The following is a 12,346-nucleotide window of genomic DNA, read 5'->3' as shown; positions in this document are numbered from 1 at the left end:
TGGCTGCTTCTCCCTTGTCCTGCTGCCAGCGAGGTGTAATAATGCTATTATGAAAAGCAAACAGGGATGAACTCTGCTCAAACGGTGAAGCCTGAGCTGAGAAATCAATTCCTGCATCAGTCGTGGCCCTACAACAGAGTAATGCTGTCACAAAGTTCATCAAGCCCTCAAGATCCCTCACCCTGGTTTTCCATACTGCACGTATTTCTTTGGCACTGAATACTCATTTTGTGGCACTTTCTGGAGACCTACTAAAGCTGTCACTGCTGGGGAAAAAACAGCCCTGGGGCTCAGCCACCAGCTGGAGACTCCATCAGGAGGTCCATGCTTGGTATTCCTCTTTTCCATTAACATTCTGCCCAGCTGCACATCCCCTGTACCTCTGCTTGGCTGGCTCTAGGATAAGGATCTCATATTCTCCTCCTTCCCCATGGGGGACAATGTGTGACAGACCCCAGTGCCCTGTTCCACTGGCAGACAGTGCTGCTGGCTGCTATAAAAGCACATGGCAGATGAGAGTCCAAAAATAAGATGTATTCTCCAAGACAGGTCCCTTCATACCCAACAGGATTGTAACTGGGAAACAAAAGTGCTGCCAGCAGACAGGGATTATTTGATTTTTGTGGCACTGATGCAGTGAAGAGGTACTGATGACTTACAGGAAGATGGTTGAAATGAGGCAAAACTGAGGAGAGCTGAGGAAAACTTTGTCTCAGCAAAGTAGAACAAAGCCACGAAGGGATGCAAAAGCAGACTGAAGTCAGAGCGGTGCCTTGCAGCCACAAACCCAGTGGTTCTCATGATGGGCAAAGCTTTGGAAACAAAGATACACATTTATTAAAAAAAAAAAAAAAGATGAGGCAAGAAGATACCAGAGAACTCAGTGTGAGCAGCAGCTGAATCAGAGAAGGGCAGGACTGTGAGGCACTGAGCAGGGAACACCAACTGGTCTCACCACCTCAGAGTCATGGGGGAATCACTCCCCAGGGCTCCCTGACTGCGCTGCGCAGTGTGCAGTCCCCTCCTATTTCCTGATGCTCTCCAAACCGCTTAAACATTCCATACATAAAACACAAAGCTGAGTTATTGCAGTCAGCCTGGCCAAAACCTGTGGGGTGGTTCAGTGGCTCTCTGACGTGCTTCTGATGAGGAAGGGGAATGAACTGGAGAAGTCACACCTGAGCAAGGACAGCAGGGCCTCAGAGCACCAGACCATTGCACAGGGCAGGATACTTGGTATGAATCTGGGCACAAAAGATGATTTTCAGGGCACCATTTTTTTTTTCTATTTGCTGTTGTTTTGTCTGTCCAGGAATTTCTTCTTGAATTTTCAAGTGCTGGACTATTCTCTGATTCTTTTCTGCATGCTGCACTGTAGGCTGCCTCCTGTCCACCCCATCCTCTCCCTTGCACCATCTCTTGACCAGGAATTCAGCACCTAGTAAAAATGAAACAATCAGCAGAACAACCCTGACTAAAGTTTGGAAACCCACTCCCTATGTGGAGTTACTTCTGGGGTAGGGGAGAACACCACCCTGCCTGCATTCAGCTTCACTGCCCAATAAATATCCTGTACTGAAACTGGTCTGAACAGCCCTCACACCCTGTGCTAAGGACTGCACCCAAGCTGTAGTCCTACTTACTATCAGGTAACTCACATGTGAGGTTTTCAGAGAAAAGCTGACACTTTTGTAGAAGAACTTACATGATTTTAACCTCCCAAGGAGCAGATCAACACCTGCAAACCAAGACATTCTGCCAGTGCAGACCCGGAATTCCAGCAACTGGGTGACATATGGGTGATGCCCAAATTCACCAGGGCTGAGCAAAGACACATTTGTTCCCTCCCCCTGTTTAGCAACTGGGAAAATCACTGCAAAGGAGGCCATGTCCTGAACCCATGGCTGGAGGTGAAGGATCAGCACAGGATTGCTGCTGCAGGGGAAGGAAATCAAGAAGGAAATGGCTGGGCCAGATAAAACCCCCAGTCCTCCCTCTTGTCAAACAGGAGGTTTGTGCTTCAGGAACAGATGGGAAGAGAATCCACTGCATGGCTAAGCCAGAGGAGGTAGAGGAGCCTGAAATAAAGTCCCTTTGACTCCAGCTCTGTGTCTCTGACAGCCTGACTCAGTCATGGACCAAGCAGATAACAGGCGACCATTCATCAGCTCAGCCAACACACAAAGGCAAGAATTTCCCTTCTTAAAGAAATTTAATGATAGAGCTTTAGAAACTGGTTAAAGGAGAGAGACTGAGAGTGAGCACACTAGGGATGAGACCCAGTGGGTTGCTATTAATATTTCCCTGAAGCAGACACTCCAGTTTGCAGCACTGGAGGGACACAATTCCAACAGCTAGGCATGCTCTTCAAGCAAAACACTGCCCAGCTGCAGAATTAGAGCTGAGTTCAGAAAAAAGTTTTTTCACCAATCTAGTCAAATGGACTACTGACTTTTTCTCTTTTTTTTTAAATCTCAAACAGGAAAGGGTGACCATGAATGCTTGTCTTCCTTGGTATACTGAAAAAAAAAAAAAAAAAAAACAAACCATATACAACTAACCAGCTGGCTGGGGATGTCAGCCAATTCTGCGTCCAGGAAAAGATGATTTTTTTTTTTTTCACATCTTCCTTTGAAAATTAAACCATACTCCATAAGGACAGTCAGTCAGAGAGGAAGCCTGCAAGTGCTACCACACTCATCACCCAGAGCTGCATCCTCTTGTGCCAGTGGATGCTTCCAAAACACCCCTCCTTGCTGCCATCCTGCCCGCAAAGGGCTGCAGATGCTGTGCCTTTTCTAGGGTGAAGCAGTTGGGAGCAGAGAAAAGCAGCTCTCAGCTCTGCATCTTTTTTCCTGTTCAGCTCCCTGCAACACTTGCCTTCCTTTTTGGTACAGAATCCTTCAGTTGCCTGGAGCTATTCTAGTTTATACTGGGCATTCATAGCAGAAGCCCAACATCTCTCTTGCTATTTTTGCTCACGGCTACCTAGGCAAGCAGCTCCTGTGCTAGAGAAGCACCTTCTTAATGAAGCAACTATGAGATCAATGTTGTATGGCTTCCAAGAGCAAAACAGTTTACAATTAGCTGAAGGTCTGGTATTTGACAGTTTTTTATGGCTCTTTTACAACTGTTTGCAAATCTTTTCTTCCTTTAAATTATTCTGAAAAGTGTTAGGGGAAAGCCAAAAGTTATTTTGTGCAAGCATGTGTCTACTTGCATGAATCCAAAAGCCTTTTTAATTTAAAACCACCATTACAAACGCCTGTATTTACATGATAGTTGTTTATGTAATGCTCTAAAGAAAATCCAAATGAAGCACAGAAGCCAATGCTAATGCAGAAGATGGTGGGAGTTAATGAACATGCTCCTGGGGCAGTCCAGGAGATGGCAAGACTTACAGCCTGTGCCAAAAGGATTCAACAAAAAGACTGCATTTCCAAAAAAAACCTTCTAATATAACCTCCATGCGTGCATAACCTGTGATTTTTTAGGCTCCTCATCTGGATTCCTGTGGTGTTCAGGTCCTCTGTCCAGCATTAAAATAAAGTCAGTTTTATGAGGACACCACCCCCAAAATTCAATCTTTCTCTTGAGATTTGAAGCATTTCAATAAATGAAAGCAAACACAGAAATTAAACTGAGAACTCTTCAAGCAGGCCTTTTCTGACTCCACGCCTCTCTTCCTTTCATTCATGGCTTGTGAACCTTTCAGTTCTCCTGAATCCAAGTCACAAGCCTGGAACAGTCTGATTTCCAAAGCGGGGCAGCAGCCCAGGTCTTGGCTCCCAACAGCACGACACAGCCCCTCACCTTCACCTCAAAGCATCACCTTCTCCAAGTGAAAGCACAAGAGAAAGCATTCACAGATAAAAAGCATGTTCCAGCCCGAGGCCTGTCAGCATGGCACATGCCTAAAGAGAAAAATGAATCTGCATGATAGAGACTTGAAATGCAGGTGCCTGGATGGCAACAGAGGATTTCCAAAAGGAGGCTTATGTATGGTAAAAGAAAAGAAAAAAGGGATGCTCATTTGCAAGAGGAGGCAGGACAAAAACCAAAGCTACACCTGTAAGAAACAAGTTTCTTTGCCAGGTGCAGTGAGAAGGTTGTACCTTCACTTGAGACTCCAGCCAAAAAGATTAAAGCCATTTCCACCCTCACCCAAATCACCAAGCAGACCAAACCCTCTTCAGCATTTAACTGTACTGAAGTCAGAACTGAGGGAGGACTGAAGAGAACCCTCTCCCAAGCCCCAGATCACTATCAGCGCTCCACAGTGTCCTCCCTGCTGCTGATGCTCCCTCTGCTCCCTGTGCCAAGGGAAGCAGCAGCTCTCAGCACACCACATCACACACAGCTGGGGCAGCATCTGGGTGGACAAGACACCCTGATCCATGCCAAATTCCCCTGTAATCGTGCCCATGGCTTGGCAACACCGTGCCCACAACCCAGACTGACGGCATGCAAGATCCTATGTCTTCCAGGGGAAGCTGAGCTCCAGCTCACCAAGTGCCTCCAGCAATGGGGAACTCTACCAAGTTACGCACTCTTATGCAAGTTTGGGGTTTTTTAAACACCTGAAGGAAAAAAGAAGAGAGAGAAATCAATCCAGCAATCCTTGTTGATTATACTCACAGTAATTATACCTGTGTTATGCCAACAGTATCTTCAGTCTTGAGATTGGAGATAACTCGACTGCCTCATGGATGAAACAAAGCCATCCATGGGTTTTAAGCCACTAGAAAAGGGACAGTAGGCATGGGAGGTGTTTTGGGGATGCAGGGCAAGCAGAGCAGCTGGATGCAGGTGCTGTCTGTAAAACCCCTCTGCTCCTACCTGAGGCAGAAAGCACAGCCCAAACTCTGCTCAAACAATGCCTTCCATGAAAGCAGAGCAGTGAAGGTGAAGGACACAGCAGACCAGGGGCCACAAAATGAAGATGAGGCTGTGCCAGAATGATCAGACCAGGCTCTCACAGCCCTGAGCATTTTATGCAGCTTCAGCACCTTTGCTGTGGGGACTGCTGTGTCCCCAGGGCAGCCAGTCCCTCAGAGCCCACGGGCTGGGACCTGTCTGTGCCACCAGTGTGGGATGGACACAGCCCAGCGTCACCCAGCCCCTCTGCCCCTGCTTCTTCCAATATGAGCAAAAAGGTGAGAACAACAAAACCCTCATCCCCACTTACCTCTCTGTGCAGCCAGGTGTTGGCAGAGTTACTAAACTTGCAAAATCTGTTTTTTCCTCCTAGATGAAGGCTTTACATTCACATCAGTAAAGAAATACCCAAGGTTTAGAGGGCTTGATCCAAGAGCTACCATCCTCCAGCCCTTACAGGAAGAATGTCCAACTTCCTAAATATTTGAATATATATTTTACAATACAAGTACATTGTGTGGGATGAGAGAGAACAGTCACCACATCACAGTTTGCTCAGCTGGATCCTGCCCAGCTGTGGGATCACCAGTGAGCAACAGATAAATTTCAGTCCTGTTCTGACATTGCTTCCTCCTGTTGCTTTTGGCGTGTTGCTTAACACCCAGCATGTCCAAGTTTCATCTCTTTATATATACATACATAGAGCTATGTATACATACATACTGTAGAAATCATATTTATTCAACCTCCTACAATGTTCAAGAAAGCACTGAATTATGCTGAAGCAGTTGAAAGTGAGGAGCTCTATCAGAGACCGAGATCAGGAGCCTCGAGAGAACAAGCAGTGATTTCACATCAGCCCGCAGAGCTCTGGAGTGAGCAGCCATCTTCAGCCTTTGAAAATCAGGACCCTTCTGAGAGAGCTTAAAGACGGGTGAAAAAATACTCAAGATCTTCGGAGGAAAAAAAAAAATTAAATATATATATATATATGATCAGAAGACACCACAGCCAACCCAAAGCACTTATGGGCAAACCACTGATTTGCAATTCCAAACCACTTTTCCGCCCAAATCCTCCACTTACTATCTTATCTGATCTTCTCTGAGGGAATCCCCCAAACCATCTCTCGGCTTCAGAGAGAACCTCTCAAGCTGTGCTCTGAGCGCTGCTCAGCACTGAAGGTTTGTGTAAAATGCTGACAAACTAACAGCACTTTTGTGCACTGTCACCTTTTTTTTTTTTTTTTTTTTGTAGGTTTCTTTCTTTGTAGGTTTTTGTTCTGGCAAGATTGTCCTTACCAGGCAACCAGGCTCTGCTCTATTCAAGGCTGCCATACCCCACACAGACACACACTTTTACAGGCCACATGTTAATATTGGCATAAATGAATTTTAAGGTGGACATGATCTGTAGGAATACAGTGAGGAAAAAAAAAAGCTGCTTTACTGACGTTCAATAAATGTTTTTTAAGTCAGCAACCGTGGGCAGTTCTGCTAGGTGGCTCAAAACCAGGCATGTTCTGCCACAATGGGAAAAACATTGCTGAGAAACACCTCAGACCCACTGCATCACACCAAGAGAGGTCATGCTGAAGCAGACTGAAGACATTGATCCTTTTTATTAGCAAAACGCCCTACATTAGATGACCTCAGCATTTCACAAGCATTATATTTAAATCCTCCAGCAGTCTCTTAACACGGCAACCTTTTCCCATTCCCGCTTTGCAGACAGAAGCACAAAGACATGGAGGACATGGTGTAGCAATAGTTATGAAATAACAAAGTCTCAAATTTCTGACAGCAAATTTAAATTTTCAGGCTTCACATTAATGCTCTTTGTCCAAACATCTTTTTGCTGAAATCAGTAGGAAAGTAAGAAGGCTCCCTCCCTCTCTCCTTGTTATTCTGTCTTCTTGGAGGGGAAAAAAAAATTTAAGAAAATATCTTAAATTCGGAATCAAAATCCTTTCAGCAAACAATTTTTGAGGAACACTGCATGGAAACCACACCTGTTTTAACAGGGGATGTCAAAAGCCCCCAAAAAAAGTGTCACAGAATAATGATGCTTTTTTTTGAACAATCAGTATCAGTCTGTTCCTGGCATTAATTTTGGAAATGGTATAGCTAATATGACAGCTATGATTTGGAGCCTTCAAAAGGCATAAGCTATTGGCATTTTAAATACATTACACACAAACACGCACGCACCCCTACACCCACACTAACTCTGCAGATTTGTTCTGCTCCTGTCTGCTGGCTCCTCTGCGTGTACTCCACAACAGATTGTTTCCTTCCCTCATCCTAGTTTTTTCCTAAGGGGCCTTTACATCAGGCACCCAAATAAAAAGGGTTCAGAGAGACCTGCACTACCACAGCACGCAGCAGAAGAGATCCTCTGCAGCTCAATGGACACAATCAAGCCTTTCAATTAAACCATTACCCAAAAAGGTGTGGGTGGCTTATTACCAAAGCCAGCATTTACTTTAAAAAATGGAGAGTACCATTAGAAACACCTAATATAACTCTTATTAACTTATTTGAATCTAGTTGTGAGCACATTGGGTTTGTAAGTGTCTGCTAACATAGCATTCTGTTTGCCTAATTAAGTTTTCAGTAGGGGAAGCTATAGCTCTCACATTAATATAGGCAACTGAAAAAAAATCACATATAAACCAACGCTGAGCTTGATTTACCTTTATTGTGTAAGGATTTGCTACGAGCTCTTCAACAACTGCTAACTAATTTTCCATCAAAAAGCACAATTGCTGTACAAATTCCCATTCCAGCCCAAGCCATGGGGATGATGGACTCGCCCCAAATTATAAACCCTCCACACAATCCCTACAGCACTTCCAGACCCTCTGGTTTTCCTCATCACTTTTTCCCTTTGCTAGTCCACGTTCTGAACCCTGAGCTTATTCCCCCAGCCGTGCTGCTAAGCAGTAACGCTCTAGCTGGGGAGCATCAAGCGGAGGAAAATTACCATTAGCCAAAAAAAATTAATCTTAAGAGGCTTAAAAGAAATCTCAGGGAATCAACTCCGATCTCCATGACAAATAATTAGCAAAATAAAGATAAAATACTGAAGCATCTCAGCTTTCCGCTACATTCCAAAGCGGCTTATTTTCTCCCTAAATTTTACTCTTGATGCATTTAAAATGCTCGTTTGCAAATTCCAAAAAAGGAAGAGGGGGAGAAAAAAACCCCAAAAAGCAAACAAAGACAGAGTGTTTTGCCCAAAAACACAAGATTTCTGCCTGGCCAGTCCCTGTACCCAGGGCCCCCAGCCCACGCCCCACGAGACCCGCTCACGGGGCGAGCACTCCTGGAACAGGCCCATATTACAGCATTAATATAATTTACAAAATGGTTAAAAATCAGAATGTTTTTCCTTCGTGAAAAATAACACACTTAATGCTTTTCATCTGGCACATAAAATTTACAATACCTCCAGGAACATTTTCTTTGGTTAAATCAACACTATTGGTACTTTTTTAGCCTATAAGCATATTACAGCCCCAGCTTTTTATGGGGTTTTTTTGGTTGTTGTTTTCACCCATTGTAATAAACTTTTCAGAACCAGAGATGATCAACAATAAAAACCGTTCCCATGTCAAACGATTTTAACTACAGCTTTTAAAACAATAATAAAAAAGGTGGGGTCGGGAGCGGCGGGGGGAGAAGGATCGCCTTCAAACCTGACTCGCACAGCAACTATCCCGCTGCAATTAATACAGAGTGATGGTGCGAGCGGCCAGAGCGGAGCGCGGCGCCCGGAATTGTTTCCATGCCGCTCGCACAGGCAGCCGCAGCAGATGTTGGCTGTTAAAGGGCGCAGACGACACAGTTCATGACTCCTCGGAGGCGGCTGCGCCACATCTGCAGCCCATGAAGGCTGCGGGAGCGCGGCAGACGCAGCGAGCGAGCAGCGGAGGCCGGGCCAAGCCAAGCCGGGCCGGGCCAAGCCGAGCCCAGCCAGCCCTCTTTCCGTGCTATAAATAGAGGAGGTGTTCGCTCGCTGCGGGCCGGGCAGCGCCGCTGGAGCGGAGGGAGCGTCCCGGGCTGACGGCGAGCGGCAGCCGCTGCCTCCGAGCGCCGCTCCGCACGCCCGCTCCTCATTAACTGGGCGGCGATCCAAGTTCATCTGGGCCCCGGAGAAAGGCAGTGCTTGTGTTTAGACCGCACAATACTGACATAACATTAACAGATTTACATATGCAAAACTGTGAAGCAACAGGCATTCCCCCTCAATTGACCCACAGCTTGTAGTGGCTGCCGAGTTATTCCCTGCTTAGGCTCCGTAACCAAGTGGGCGTCATGCGACTACCATCTGGGTACCACTTATTTAAAGCTGGCAGTCTCTCTGTAATAGGCAAGCTGGCAATAAGCAGGAAGGGAATAAATTGCATCATTTAGTTAACATCCACTTGCTTTGCGGCTGTTAAAAACCCATGACTGAATAATAATTTGGTTATTTCTTTTGCCAGACAATGCTGTCAGCCAAAAGCGTACTACGCATGCTGCAAAACGTCAGCTTGCAAAATTTCCACTTTAAAAATAAATTAAAGAAATTTGCAGTATAATGCGAGCTAAGAAGTTTTTCTAATGCTAGCAACTCAAAAGCAATCGAGCTCTAAAAATAAATATGCATTACTGTAGTCACCAGATTCTACTTTTCCCTAAAAATCTTCTTTGTTTTTATCAACCAGCCACTCCAATCCATTAAATTCACCAAACATCACCAACCTGGCCTGTTACAAGCACAGGAACTGGGGTTTGCTCGCAGGAATGCTCGTTGGATCCCAACACTTCTCCATTTCATGCTACCCACTGCCCTTCTCATCCTTTGCCTTAATTCGTAGATTTTATCATTTCCTTCAGTCTGACAACTGCTTTCACACAATTCAGTATCAAAGAAAGTGGCTGAAACCAGAGACCACTGAAATACAGCTAGAACGTAGCCTTTGTTAAAAAAAACAAAAAAGGAAGAAACAAAGAGCTTTTGAAGTGGGTTTCTCTTCTGGGCTCTTTGGTTTGCAGAAAATTAAGTTACCAATAGTAATCAATTTTTTTTTTTTTTTGTCCTAATTTGCTCAAAATACGGCCTATGCAGACATATCTCAACATCCATCTCTGCTCAGGACTAAAGAAAAAGCCCATGCTGAGTGCATTTTTGTACTGCAGAGATAACAGGGCTCTGCATTACACAGTGGGAAAAGTCAGAAGAAACGTTTCCATTGGGATTAATGGCGAGGACGAGCCCAGAGCACAGTCCGCAGGTAAAAGCATCTCAGCATCTCCACCTCCCACAAAACCAGGCTCGCTCCTCCCTCACTACATTTTGAAGGGGCACCAGGGACTCTGGAGTGCAGAAACAAGACAACCAACAGAAAGTGGAAAGCTGAGTTCATTAGGAACTCACTTCCACTGTCAGCGATGGAGAAGAGGATGAGCTGGGCTGCCACAACGCTCTCACATCCCTGCAGCCTCCAGCACCCGCACTGGAACGGCACAGAAACCCCACACAGGGGACATGGGGACACCACAGGCAGATGGGACACAGCTGTCCCTGTCCTCGCCTTGTCTCCACACAGGGCAGAGCCCACCAGGCAGAGGTGCCACTGTCCACACTGTGCCATGCTGCTGGTGTGGATTCAATACAGGTGACCCCTTAAAAATCCAGCAGCCACAGCCCTGGTGCCACAGGACCTTCAGCACTCAATCTCAAAATCCCTCCTGAGCTAACACACGCAATTGTTCGCTTCAGAAAAAGAACCATTTGGAAAAGCAGCTTTTAACAGACTCCCAGAGCACTGTGCAGCTCTTGCTGCTCCACCTGGGATGCTCAGGCAGGGAAACACAGGACCCACAGCCACCCACAGCATTCCACAAGGTGGGACCACCACTGGAATACAGCAGAGCCAAGGGCCACTGTAACAGCTTGCAGGCTTTACAGGCAGGAACGAAAGTAAGATGGAAGAAAAGGATTTTAGTTGGCACCAACCTGACAAGACAGTGTCCAATGAAGGGTGAGAGTAAAAAAGGGAACAGAAACTGAGGGCAGAGAGAAAAATCTGTCAGAGGAAGTGTGATGCCAGAAACTGCTCCAGGACCCCATGGCTGGATTCCAACTCAAAGCCTCCAAAAAAAAAAAAAAAAAATGGCTACAGAGCCCCTAAAACCTTCCTGATTAAAATATCTGTGCAGGCTGAGGTTTGTCAAGTCATACTTGTGCTTGCTGTGCCTGCTCCACCACTCTCACCCAGAGGTCTCAGCTTGGAGAACTCCTCTGGAGAGGAGACCCAAGGCCTCCAGTAACTTTGGCAAGGACAGACGTGCATCCCCTGCAGCATTTGTGTAACTCAGAGAGTGTTTGAAGAGCTCTGCAGCACCAAGCCTGAGCACTGTTAATTGCATATACCATACCCCAGATCATCAACATTGTCACCCATGTGGTACATTACTGTATGGTCAATCTCCCTAATTATTCTTGATTTATTTTTTCCAGTAGATCTACAAAATTATCAGCATAAAATTCAAAACATTTACCAGTCAACAAACTCAGCACAACAGACATAAGCTTGGCCCTGACAAATAAAAAGACTAAGGAAAATGTATTTATTTGTAGCAAATGTCCTTTCCTATAACCATCAAATAGATTACAACTGCATTTCTTTCCTTGCACTGCACGCTGGGATCCAGGCATTTAACTAGCACACACTACAGTGCTGGATTAATCATAAATAGAATATATTTTTAAGTGCATTAATTATGTAACAGATGCTTCCAGGATTCCAATGGAGGTAATTTTTAAAATCCCAGTGTACAGTTTTATGAATCTGTGCAGTTTCAAGGTTGTTTTTAATTTGCACTCAATACTACACTTATTTAAAACCAAGAGGTAATCAACCACTGCCTAATTTACTTTTTTTTTTTAGTTCAGGCTGGAAGACACTGCTGCTTTTGGACACCTCAATTGGCAACAGAGGTTCCTCCCATTTCTTTGCCATGATGATGGGTCTGAGTAACGAGCTGTGTGAATGTAAGAATTCTTCATTTGCCTTCTATTAATTTCTCCTCCTCAGACTCCTTTCTGCCATTCACAAGTCTTGGTCTCCCCCTGCACATTCCCACTCACGTAGCAGATGTGATTCAGTGCACACAGCACACCTGGAGGCCCTGACAGGGACAGTGGGGCACAGACAGGATGCTCAGGGTTTCCAAGCAGCCCTTTATTTATTGATGAGGTACCATGAACACTTGGACTCAACGATCTTAGAGGTCTTCTCCAGCTCTAATGATGCCAATTCTATGAAATAACTCTCATTGCTTTGAAAAATGGAATTAAATTGAGCTCACTTAGAAACAAGAGTTCTGCCATACTAGAGAAAAATGGGGCTTACCTTACTTACCTTGATAATAACAAAAATGGCATATCCAGCTCCTGGCTATGGAACTGCTGCGAC

Source organism: Melospiza georgiana, chromosome 11 (genome assembly GCF_028018845.1).
Source record: "Melospiza georgiana isolate bMelGeo1 chromosome 11, bMelGeo1.pri, whole genome shotgun sequence".
NCBI classification, from domain to species: domain Eukaryota; kingdom Metazoa; phylum Chordata; class Aves; order Passeriformes; family Passerellidae; genus Melospiza; species Melospiza georgiana.
The sequence above is the reverse complement of the archived record's forward strand: the minus strand, read 5'-3'. Positions refer to the sequence as shown.